We start from the raw sequence: 12477 nt of genomic DNA, 5'->3' as shown, positions 1-12477 counted from the left end.
TCTAGCAGCTGTAGAGCTCCTGCAAACCTTTGATCTGCATGCTTCCCACAGTGCTCTGGTTAAATGAAGGATTGGGACTGGGGTCGGTTAGTGGTATGTCTTTGCTGTGGGAAGACTAGTGATGGCGAGATGAAGCCTTATGAAGCATTGAAGCTTTTCATCCAAGTGGTTCACAAAAGGGTTCATTTCTCGAGGCTTCATTTGCTCACAATACCACCTGGTGGGCAAAGAGTGTAAAACAAGCAGATACATTACAGATGGCCTGATGTGATCTATGATTACACTGTTTTGCGCTTAAAAATAACGGTGAAGAAAAAAAATCAATTTCCACATAGACTAATCTATTTATATGAATATAATGTGTATTTCATAATGATTGTATAACATAATATAACATAACTGTGTAATAAACGTATTGGCTTGAAATTAATGGGGCTATCAAATGTGTGTAAATCAAGTCTTTGCTCATAATAGGCAGGAGGGCCAATATTATTAGTCTAAAACTGGAAAGTTGCTGAATTTTACAGGGCAGAGGACTGTGAATTTACAAGATTGGAACTGCTTCCTGAACCAGTCTGGCCAAGCGAGGCTTCGGACGTCATCAATTACGTCATTGCTCTAAAGCGATGTCGATTTCTCGACACATGCTCCGAAGCCTCGGCACAGAGCGTAATATCACTAGGGAAGACTGCTGGTGTGTAAATATGAAAAGAGTGTGTGAGCATCTGTGTGTGTACATGTGTCTGTTGGCAACTCAGGAAATCAGTTTCAGACCGCTGAACAGGATCAAAGTGAGTCAGCTTAGACACAAGGGTTCACTTCTCCTTCCAGATACAGACATGGTCACACACATATACATTTTCACACACGCATTCAATCACACCCAGACTTTCCCACAGAGGCCCACGTCGAACACACAGCTATGCTGAACTGCAAAGCACAGGCACACCCTTAAAGGATTAGTTCACTTTCAAATGAAAATTTCCGGATAATTTACTCACCCCCATGTCATCCAAGATGTTTACGTCTTTCTTTCTTCAGTCGAAAAGAAATTAAGGTTTTTGATGAAAACATTCCAGGATTATTCTCCTTATAGTGGACTTCAATGGTTACCAAACGGTTGAAGGTCAAAATTACAGTTTCAGTGCAGCTTCAAAGGGCTCTACATGATACCAGACGAGGAATAAGGGTCTTATCTAGCGAAACAATCGGATATTTTCTAAAAAAAATAAAAATGTATATACTTTTTAACCTCAAACGCTCGTCTTGTGTAGCTCTGCAATGTGCATGCGTACTCTGTGCAGTCCCGTTCAAAACAGTTAGGGTTTGCCAAAAAACTCCCATCTCATTTTCTCCTCCAACTTCAAAATCGTCCTACATCGCTGCAGAAGTACCGACCCAGTGTTTACAAAGTGAACATGCAAAGAAGGTCAAACACCCTTTATGAAAAAAAAAGGTAAAACAGCAATGTAGGACGATTTAGGACGATTTTAAAGTTGGAGTAGAAAATGAGATAGGAGTTTTTCGACATATCCTAACTGTCATGAACCGGAATGCACAGAGTTCACGCAGAGCTACACAAGACAAGCGTTTGAGGCTAAACAGTATATAAATTGTTTTTTTTGTTTTTTTTAAATGACCGATTGTTTCGCTAGATAAGACCCTTATTCCTCGTCTGGTATCATGTAGAGCCCTTTGAAGCTGCACTGAAACTGTAATTTTGACCTTCAACCGTTTGGTAGCCGTTGAAGTCCACTATAAGGAGAATAATCCTGGAATGTTTTAATCAAAAACCTTAATTTCTTTTCGACTGAAGAAAGAAAGACGTAAACATCTTGGATGACATGGGTGTGAGTAAATTATCAGGAAATTTTAATTTGCAAGTGAACTAATCCTTTACAGGTATAGTTCACACGAAAAATGAAAACTCCATCATCATTCATTCGACCTCATGTTGTGCTAAACCTGTGTGACTTTCTTTCTTCTGTGGAACACGAAAGGTGATTTTTTTTAAAGAATGTCTCAGTGTTTTTTTGTCCATAATATGAATCCTACAGAGCCCTGGACATGACATGCGGGAAAAATATTTATATTGTGGCCACAAATTAACAATTTGTTCCCACAACTTACTAATATGTCATCACAATTTACTAATTTGTTACCTTGTTTTAAGTAAATTGTTTGCATGATTTACTAATTTGTCACCTTGGTTTAAGTACATTTTGCGCACAATATATTAATTTGTTACCTCGTCTTAAGTAAATCATGAGCCCGATTTACTATTTCATTACCTCATTTTAAGTAAATCGTAAGTACAATTTACTATTCGTTACCTCAATTTAAGTAAACCATGAGCAAAATTTACTAATTCGTTACCTCGTTTTAGTAAAATCATGAGTACGTTTTACTAATTCCTGTCCACAATTTCATCCGTTTGCATGAATGAGTAATAGGGTATTCACAAATAATTCAGTGAACAAAACAGACTTGTATAAAATGCGGTAACAAATTAGTAGGTCTAAAAGATGCTCATGATTTAGGCCTACTTAAAACGAGGGAACAAATGGGTGAATCATGCACACAATGTACTTAAAATTAGGTAAAAAATGTGTAAATTGTGCACATGATGTGCTTAAAATGAGGTAACAAATGACTAAATCGTGCTCATAATTTACTTAAAACGAGGAGACGAATTAGTAAATTATGTTGATGTATACTGTAAGTAAGTTGTGGGAACGAATTGTTAATTCGTGGCCATGATATACATTTTTTTTCCCCGAATGTCATGTCCGGGGCTCCGTAATATCCAGTGTTGTTTCGGACTTTTACTGTACAGACAAAAACTTTTTGTTCCACAGAAGAAATAAAGACATGCACATGAGGCTGAGTTTTTTTTTTTTTTGGATGAACTATCCCTTTGTCCCCTTCCAGTTCCCATATGTTGTAATTGCATGGAAAAGAGTGTTCAGAATTTCTTGTGTTCCACAGAAAAAAGTAAGTAATGTGGGTTTGGAACAACATGAGGGTGATTAAAGAATTTTAGAGTGAGCTAATTTTTTTAAGTCAATATGTCAATACACGCATCACCACAAATACTCATTGCAGAAAAACATGAACCACAAAGACCATGAGTGAACAGTGATGAATTGTACCTTCTCTCTTTTTTTTATAGCTATTAAACGCAAATTGCAACCAAAAAACATAGATCCTGGCTGCTTGGATTCCTTTCTCTGTGTCTCCTTACAGGCTCTGAGCTCAACTGTGACCACAGGAAGAGCAAAGCCACTGATTGGTCATTGAGTCTCCACTCATGCACATTTGTCAGCTGGGTTGTGTACATAATAAAGCCCTCAGCAGGTTAGAATTAACTTTAGAATTAACATTAACTTTGTCAAACACTTCCTTTGCATATGATCAAAGCTATTTCCTGCCTTCCTGTGTAGATTTGACCTTCTTTTCATTTGTGACTTTCTTTTATTAAACATAACAACTTAACAATGTATTTACACTATCAAACATGTTCATGCCATTTTCCTTCATTTTCTATCTGGATGTACAGTGGGTACGGAAAGTATTACATTAATGAGGAAAAAAAATTAACAAATGATTTTAGCAAATGGCTGCAATATAACAAAGAGTGAAAAATTTAAGGGGGTCTGAATACTTTCCGTACCCACTGTAAATAAAAAAACAATGGGTAGACTGAGGAGTGTTTAAAAAGTTAAAATATTTTTTTCTATGTTAATTTTTAAACCAGATTTAAGTGGATTGAAAACTATACGTAATTCATCAGGTTGATTTGCAGTTGACCTAAAAAAGAAAACTGTTGATAGACGCAGACATTTTACTCTAATGTCCCTTGTGCATTTTGATTCTAATGTCCCTTGTGCATTCTGCGTTTTGTAACATAATAACATGAAAAAGAGCTTGCATAGCTAGAAGCTTCTGCATTCACATAATTGCATAGAGTATATTTTAAGACTTAAAGGGATAGTTCACCCAAAAATGAAAACTCTGTCATCATTTATTCACCCTCAAGTCATTCCAAACCCATATGAGTTTAATGCTTCTTTGAAACACAAATGAAGATATTTCATGTCAGTCTTGTGGTATTGGAACAACATGAAGGTGAATTAAGGATGACGTGACTTTCATTTTTGTGTGAACTATACCTTTAATGTATATTTTATTGTTATAGCTTGTCAAGACAAACAACCTGCTTCTTTAGAGACAGTCACTCTGTCTGTAGGATAAAAAGAAATCTTAAAACTTTTGTTTCTAACAAGCTAAAGGTGAAACAAAAAAAAGGTCCTAGGACATATAATTGCGGTACACCTATCACCATCCATTAATAATACATACTTTCAGTAACCAATGACAACAAAAAGTGAAGGTTGAACCCTAAAGTTTTTAAAAAGCCTATGTAGAATCTGTTTTTAGCCCTCTCTGTCCCCATTCGGTCTTCCCTTGTCGATCCCAACCCCCACTCCTCACTCCCACCCAGACATCTCTCTCCCTCTCTCACTCTGTCTTGGGCTGTATGGGGCAGCAGAGAGAAGGGGAGATGACAATGGAGAGAAAAGAGGGTTGCAGTTTGGGGGTCTACTGAATAGTCCCATTCAGCCTGCCCAGTCAAACAGAAACGCATCTCCCCACTCACTTACAACCCATAGTTTCACTGCAAACAGCCAGGGCTTTATTCCTCAGAATCACTTGCCAGCACACACACTCACACTTGTGTAGCCCAAAAGGAGTGATGGCATGGCCAGACATACGTTCATAGAGGCACTCACTTACAATCAATAGGAGCACTGGGGTGACATACGTAGCGTGTACTCAGCTACAATGTGGAGCAGGAGTGGAATTGGTGAGCCAGATCTAAAGTGCTCTCCTGCACTCTAGAGCTGTGTCGACATGCACACGGTCACATGGAATGATCTCAGAATCAATAAAAGACATGAGAGTGTGGACGTGGTGGTCAAGAGGTTTGTGGCAAGCTGTTGTTTTCAAATGTGGTCAATGCTTCCAAAACCAAAGTTCTAGAATAGTTGTCAGCAACAAAAGATGTTTAAAAAAATAACTTTTGCTCATAGAATTGCACTGTTGACCGCAAGTTGCTTGAAGTCAGCATGAAATGGAAACTCACCTACTGCAATGTTATTGATCATTTTGTGCATGTATCCATGTGTTTCTTTTTTATTTATTTATTTATTTGTTTTGAACTTGTAATTTCTGATTAAAATATCATAACTGGATTTTACAGTTAAACTTCTCTCTAATGCTGGACTTCTCCAATTTAGTCCACTTCGCCCCTTTCTTACAATCGACTGCAAGCTTCGCCTCCATCCAAACAACAACCCATGGATTGAACCAAGTCCCCACCCTACATTTTTTCTCTTACGATAATCTTTTTCACTCGGATGTGTCACAAAATGGAAGAAAATATTTGTCTCTACTTACATGGCAACTTTCTGAAACCCAGAAGTTGATGCAGCATGTATTTTGCACTTATATCAGTTCATTCACAATGAGTGCTTTCTAGAATGTGGTGGATTTTTGAATTTGAATTTTTTCATTCGCCAGGTGAAAATTGTAGATTGTATTGTTTAGAAAGGTAAAAGCACAGCTCTCCTCAAAGAATTACGTTACAGCTTGTCAAGACAAACTGCTTCTTTACAGTATAAAATAAAGCTATTCAAATTGAGGCTGTCACTCTATCTGTTTCATTTTATCTTGTTGTGAAACAAAAAATGTCCTAGGACATATACTTGGGGTACACCTATCACCTTCCATTAATAATGCATATTATGGGTGGTGGATTTTTCATCGTTTTATCATTTGTCAGGTGAAAATTGCAATTTGTATCGCTTAGAAAATAAAAGCACAGCTCTCCACAACAATACACACAATTGAGGTGTCATGTCTATAGCACAAATAGTGCAGGAAGTTTATACAGTGTGATTATTGCACCAATTTCAGTTCATCCATAGTATTTATGGGACAAATTAGTTCACTGAAGAACTTACCTTTATTGTAATCGGATTTCTGAATTCTAAAGTTTTCCTTACAAAGACAAACCCAGACATGGACAACAATCACATCAGAGCGTCCAGCTGGGTGAGGTCAGTGCCCTCTGGTTACAGAGACCTGAACATGTGTAGAGAGGAGAAAGTCTGACCCCACTGCTTGCACCCGGCTCCTTAACCTCAGCTCTATGCGTGTTTGTGTGTGCAGGGGAGCGCCCTGCACTTGAAGCCTGTTGCACGAATGCGTCGCTGACCAGACATGCCCTCCTAAACACACACTCACACACCCACACCCTCCCTCTTTATGGTCTGTTCAGGAATGAGGCAAACAGCACGGAATGAGACGCACAATAGCAGAACAAAAGGTGCAGGCAGCAGGAGGGTACAGCAATGTGACAGGGCGAGGGCTGTGTGTACGTATGCGTGTGCGCATGAGTGTTAATGCGCGTATGCTCCATATGGGCACTCCCTCGCGCAAAAAGGCAGATGTCACATGGGTGGCCCCGCCCTGCAGGCCACTGGGTCACGCCGCTCAGGGACATGTCTAAATAGCTGAGCAGGAGCGAGAAGGACAGGGCCTCTCCCCAGCTGCCTGCTCCATATAAACATAACCATATTCATGCACCCTCTCCCATGCACCAAAGTGCCCGTGTTCCCCTTCTGCTTTGTTAGTGCTCTTTTTTTACATGTTTGTTTACTTCTCCATGCTGATTTCTACCTGAATGTCCATGCTTACTCCAGTGCACACACTTCTCTCTTTTTCATGGTATGGACATCACACTACATTTTTGAACAGTTTAGTTGAAGCTTGTGGTAGTTGAAAGTGGTTTCTTGTCATTCCAGTGACATAAAAGTACAGTAAAACAGCAAAATGCTGTTATATTGCACTCTTAAAAATAAAGTTTCCAAAAGGTTTTTTTTTGCAGGAATGCCATAGAATAACCAATTTTGGTTTCCCAAAGAAACTTTCCGTGAACAGTTCTTAGAAGAAGCATGTTTTTCTTAGTGTGAAGAACATTTTAATAATTTAAAGGATATTTTTTCCACTATAAAGAACCTTTTGATCAATGGAAAGTTTTCATGGATGTTAAAGGTTCTTTATGGAAATGTAGATCCTGTAGATGGAACTACGTTGCCAAATTTATTTTTAAGAGTGCATAAAGCAAAATGTTGTTTGACCAGAGTGGCCTTGCAAATTATACAGACACAAAGAAATCACTATAAACAATAAAACCAGAAGCAAACACTTTGTAAACAATAGATGAATGTGAAGCAATACTTAAGCAAGAGGGCATGCTATATATTTGTTTCGTATTTACGGTTAAAGGGTGTTGTTGGATACAATACAGCACAGTTTTGAGTGCCCTATTGATTTTATTAAATGGTTTCTATATGATAAAAATATTAAGAATTCACAATTCAATACAAAAGTGTATAAAAGAATACAAATGTGACAATGCAGTAGTTTGATGTGTTAAATGAGATGACAGGAGAAATAATTTTATAATTCACAGCCGTTTCATTTTGACATAACTGGCATTTATGTGTTGGGTATTTTACATCTGAAAGCAACACTATTAAGGCTTAAAACCAAGATCAGTGCTTAATTATAAGCAGCTTATGGCTTGTTTTTTTCTCCATAATGTCACTTATAAATATAGACAATTGTAGGTTTTTGGAATTATTTAAACAATACAAATTTGTTTTTGTTGGTACTTTAAATTTGGCCACTTCATTGTTATTTAGTGAGCTGATGTTTCTCACTGTTGCAAGTCATTTGTTTTAGGCTTGTTTTGTCAGGCTTGTTTGAATATTTTTATAGGAAGATGTAGTGTCACTGATAAAGATGCACTCTTTAGACAGCCTGTCTGCAACATTCTGCAGTTTGTAATATTTGAAAGTGATTTTAATTGAGCATGTGCTCATTTTTAATGCAATTCAGAGCCCTGCACATAGTTAAGGAACAGTAGTGGATAATTAACTGCAGTTTCTAGCCAGAATCAATATGTGGCTTGGATGATATTCAGGCCTTGGATTGGGAAATCCTGTTTTAGTAGTTACAGTAAAAGGAGAGACGCTACATAAAAACTGAAGGCCAGCACACGTTAAGTTAACCTTTGCCTGAAGGACAGGAACACTGTAACTTTTCTTCTTGAAATTTTTTTTTTTATGGTTGTTTAGTGATATTTCTCAGCTCTTCCAGCTCAGTTTGTTACGAAGACACAGAGTCGTCCTGATGATTCCCTGTCATTTCCCCATCTCTCTATTCCTGAGGTTCATTAGCATAGCAGCTGCTGAGTGGTGTGTGGGTGTGAGTATGTTTTGGAGGGGGTGAGTGTAGGGGGGCTCTAATCAATGGTGGTCCGTCTGGGAGCTGAATAGCGATGAAGCAGAATCCAGCAGGCTGGACAAAAAAAGAGAGCATAGAATAGAGCGAGAGAATGAATGCGCTTGTCACTGTGTGCTTGAAAAAGCACAGAGCGGAGCGAAAGAATAAAAGAGAGTTCAAACAGGAGAGGAGGGCAAGGAAGGACAGGCCTAGCCACCTGTCTCATTCTCTTTATATCTTTCCTTTCGCTTTTCACTATGAGAGAACTCTGTTTTTCATGTTTAATAACATGCATTATAATATGGGGTTCTCATATTGAACAAAAGTAAGCAGTTTATTATTACACTTATTTTTATGTAATAATTATTCATTTTTATATTATAATTAATATTTTTATATTGTTTATATATATATATACATGTTAGAATTACTATATTAATTGTAATATATTTAAATGTATATAATATTAATAGCTATTAATTAAGTCTTTATTATTTTTAAAAAGTTAGTTTATCTTATTGTAAGTTTTGTGTATATTCATTTGAATTATTTCTTTTTATGCAACAATGATTAATTATTGTATTATATTATAATTATTATTTATATATAAATTTGAATTAATATATTAATTGTAATACATTTTAATGTTTATTAATTAATAGCTATTAATCAAGTGTTCATTACTATTCATCATTATTAAAAAAAAGTTAGTTTATTATCTTGTTGTTTAATGTAAATTCATTTTAATTATGTATTTTATGTAATAATTATTAATTGTTATATTGATCATTCTATGTCAAACTGAATATAAATGCTCAACAAAAATAAACACTAAGCTCATCACATCTCGAACACTACAGATCATTTGCCAGCAGCAGATGAATGCATTTATTGGATTATACTGTGTTTGAAAGGAACTTTTCCTGGTAATAGTTGTGGTCATGACTAAGCCACTGCAACAATCATTCATCTTCATTCAGCTTCTGGCTATAATGTTTCTCTCCTTCTGAGAATCTGCAACAATTTTCATGGCCACAAACACGTTTTTCTCTGCATGTGTGTACTTGCACCAGAGCAAGCAATGTTGTGGGGCCTTTTTGGAATTACATGCGCAAGTATGCGAAACTACTGACAAGAATCTGTCCATGCAGAGAGGCTGTTTTTTATCTCTGGAACACTGAAGGTGTGGAAAATCGAAACATTCCAGTGCTACAAACAAAAGAGGACAAACCTCCAACTCCAAGCCTCCACTTCGCATTCTCAGAGCTAGAAGAGGAACGTTTCCTTCTCTCTCTCTCAAGTACATTCACAAAATTCTTTTTCACATTGTTGGGTTTATACGTCCCTCCCTCTCTAGCTGGCGGTGGGGGAAGGCTAGCGCGCAGAGCGACGGGACTCTGTTAAAATCATTTCCAAATTCCTGGAATGATGTGTGTCGGGACTGAGGCACATGAAGAATCTATTAGGGGGTCTCTCTATTGCACCCTGGGAAGGTGGCCAACTCAGCCGCCGGACAATGGAAATCCAGCTCAACAATAACATCCTGCCCGGGGAGTGGAAACAGAGAAGGATGCCATTGAGGTCACAGTCTTCTAGTGATGGTTGTCTTCAAAAGCATGCAGTAAACTCTTGTCTACCTGCAGAGAACTGCAAGCACTTGCTTGGTTCGGATTACCATTGCAATAGAATGCAGCCTCTGGATGATGTCAGATTATGTTTTTGGATTATTTGTGAATTTCAAAAACACACACTTTGGCACCAATAAATCAGAACAGGAACTGAGATGAGCACAACTCTCTGCCAGTAGTGTATTTTCACTGAGGTACAACTCCTGTTTCATGTTAGCATGAAATGCAGCAAACATGACTTAATTTCTTATGTATATCTGTCAATGTTTCAAGTTGAACCAATACAAACTGAGGCAGAATAAGACAATGAACAATTCAAGTGTTCGTATATGTTTTTTTAACTATGAAGAAACGCTGCGACTCTCCCACAGAACAGAAGGGCAGAGCTGCTCCATGCACAGAGTTGTAACATAAAACCCACACAAACACACAGGGAGGGGATCTGTCTTTAAAACAAAATTACCCACAACCCCCTGCACTCTTTTATCCAGCATATGAAAGGACTAGCCCAAATGAATGACAAAAAGGAGAGAATGGAAACTGGGGTCAGGTTGGCCCAGAGAGGAGGCCCAAACCAGCCCAATTCTTCCTCTGAGATAGAAAGAAACTTTCACAGCCACACATTGAGGAAGGTTTAATTATTTCTTTACTGGCTTGAACACACACCCATACATACAAATATTACAGCACTCATATTCTCACCGCATATGAATCACAGTGTTACAAATGTTCAAAAAATTACAAACAAAACAGACACACAAACAAAAAAAAATAAAAAGCTGAAGTCAACACAAAAGAACATTCGCATCACTCGCTGGAGACACAAGATGAAAAATAACTTGGTCCACAAAAACAAAAGAAAAGAAAAAAATACAACAGCACTTTTACTCATTCATATACACCTATCCAGTCATTTAACCCCCATGCCATAAATGTTATGACAAATGGTGGGGTAAAACAACTATACATCGTGCAATTTATTTTTGTTACAATGATCACAAGTATTATTCCCCTTTATTAACATCAGGAGGAGAGCACTTCAAATAAGAAAGTGCTCTGAGATATCAGCGTCTATATATCCAAATATATACTATATATGTATACACACACCCGATCACAGAGATACAAACATCTTTGCAAACGTAATGTTATATACAAACAAAACAGACACACAAACAAAAAAAAATAAAAAGCTGAAGTCAACACAAAAGAACATTTGCATCACTCGCTGGAGACACAAGATGAAAAATAACTTGGTCCACAAAAACAAAAGAAAAGAAAAAAATACAACAGCACTTTTACTCATTCATATACACCTATCCAGTCATTTAACCCCCATGCCATAAATGTTATGACAAATAATGGGGTAAAACAACTATACATCGTGCAATTTATTTTTGTTACAATGATCTTACCATCACAAGTATTATTCCCCTTTATTAACATCAGGAGGAGAGCACTTCAAATAAGAAAGTGCTCTGAGATATCAGCGTCTATATATCCATATATATACTATATATGTATACACATACACCTGATCACAGAGATACAAACATCTTTGCAAACGTAATGTTATACATTGTAACGCACAAACAGAGACAATATAACCTGGAGCTTTTTTTTATACAATAGTATTTTTTTGTGTTCCTTTTTTCTATTTAGAAAAAATAAAATGTTGACCTGAAGTCAACGAATTAACAACAGTCATCAGTGCAATATTTTCAACAAGAGTAAAAATATCAAGTTTAAGACAAGCGATGCATATTTGTTCTGCCTATACCAATCGAATAGATGATCGTGAGAATCACATCGGTTGCATCTCCAGGTGTACAAGGAGTTCCCGGTTGGTTAGCCAGGTTGAGCGACGGGGGCTGGAAACATCAGCAACACCACTGGACTGTGGCAAGACATGAGTATAATCACACACGCTCACACAACTGCATGGGGCTTCTCGCAAAAACAACAACAACAAAATGAATCTAACTGATATTTGTCCTCATTCACTCACCGTTGGCCATTGTATCAAGGAAAAAAAAATTACATAAAAGCAGCATTGAAACAAACATCAGGTGCCATGACTCTTAAAGGCGGCAGGCAGTCTTTTTTTGAACGAATCTGTCGATGTTTCCTGCGACAGAAGTCATAGTCTTCTCAATGTTCAATGTTCGTACAGTCCTGCTCAGTAGTAACTATTGACAAGCCTCAGCTCCTGCAGTTACCCGACCAGGCACTAGGGGGCGTAAAAGGCTCCACATTTATGTGCAACAAAACTCCCTGCATTTAATAGTCATGCAATGCATTACACTTTTCGTAACTACAATAGAAACCAAAAATGACAATGCATAAATGAAGCAATTGGCTGAAATAAAAACTATATATATATATATATATATATGTCTCAACCATGCATGGCGAAAGAAAAAAACATTTCGAATGACCAATGGATCTTAATTTTGGTTCAATGAGATAAATTGTCCCGAGTGAAGATTGTAAA

Source organism: Sinocyclocheilus anshuiensis, unplaced genomic scaffold, assembly GCF_001515605.1.
Source record: "Sinocyclocheilus anshuiensis isolate Anshui unplaced genomic scaffold, SAMN03320099.WGS_v1.1 scaffold914, whole genome shotgun sequence".
Classification (NCBI taxonomy): domain Eukaryota; kingdom Metazoa; phylum Chordata; class Actinopteri; order Cypriniformes; family Cyprinidae; genus Sinocyclocheilus; species Sinocyclocheilus anshuiensis.
The sequence above is the reverse complement of the archived record's forward strand: the minus strand, read 5'-3'. Positions refer to the sequence as shown.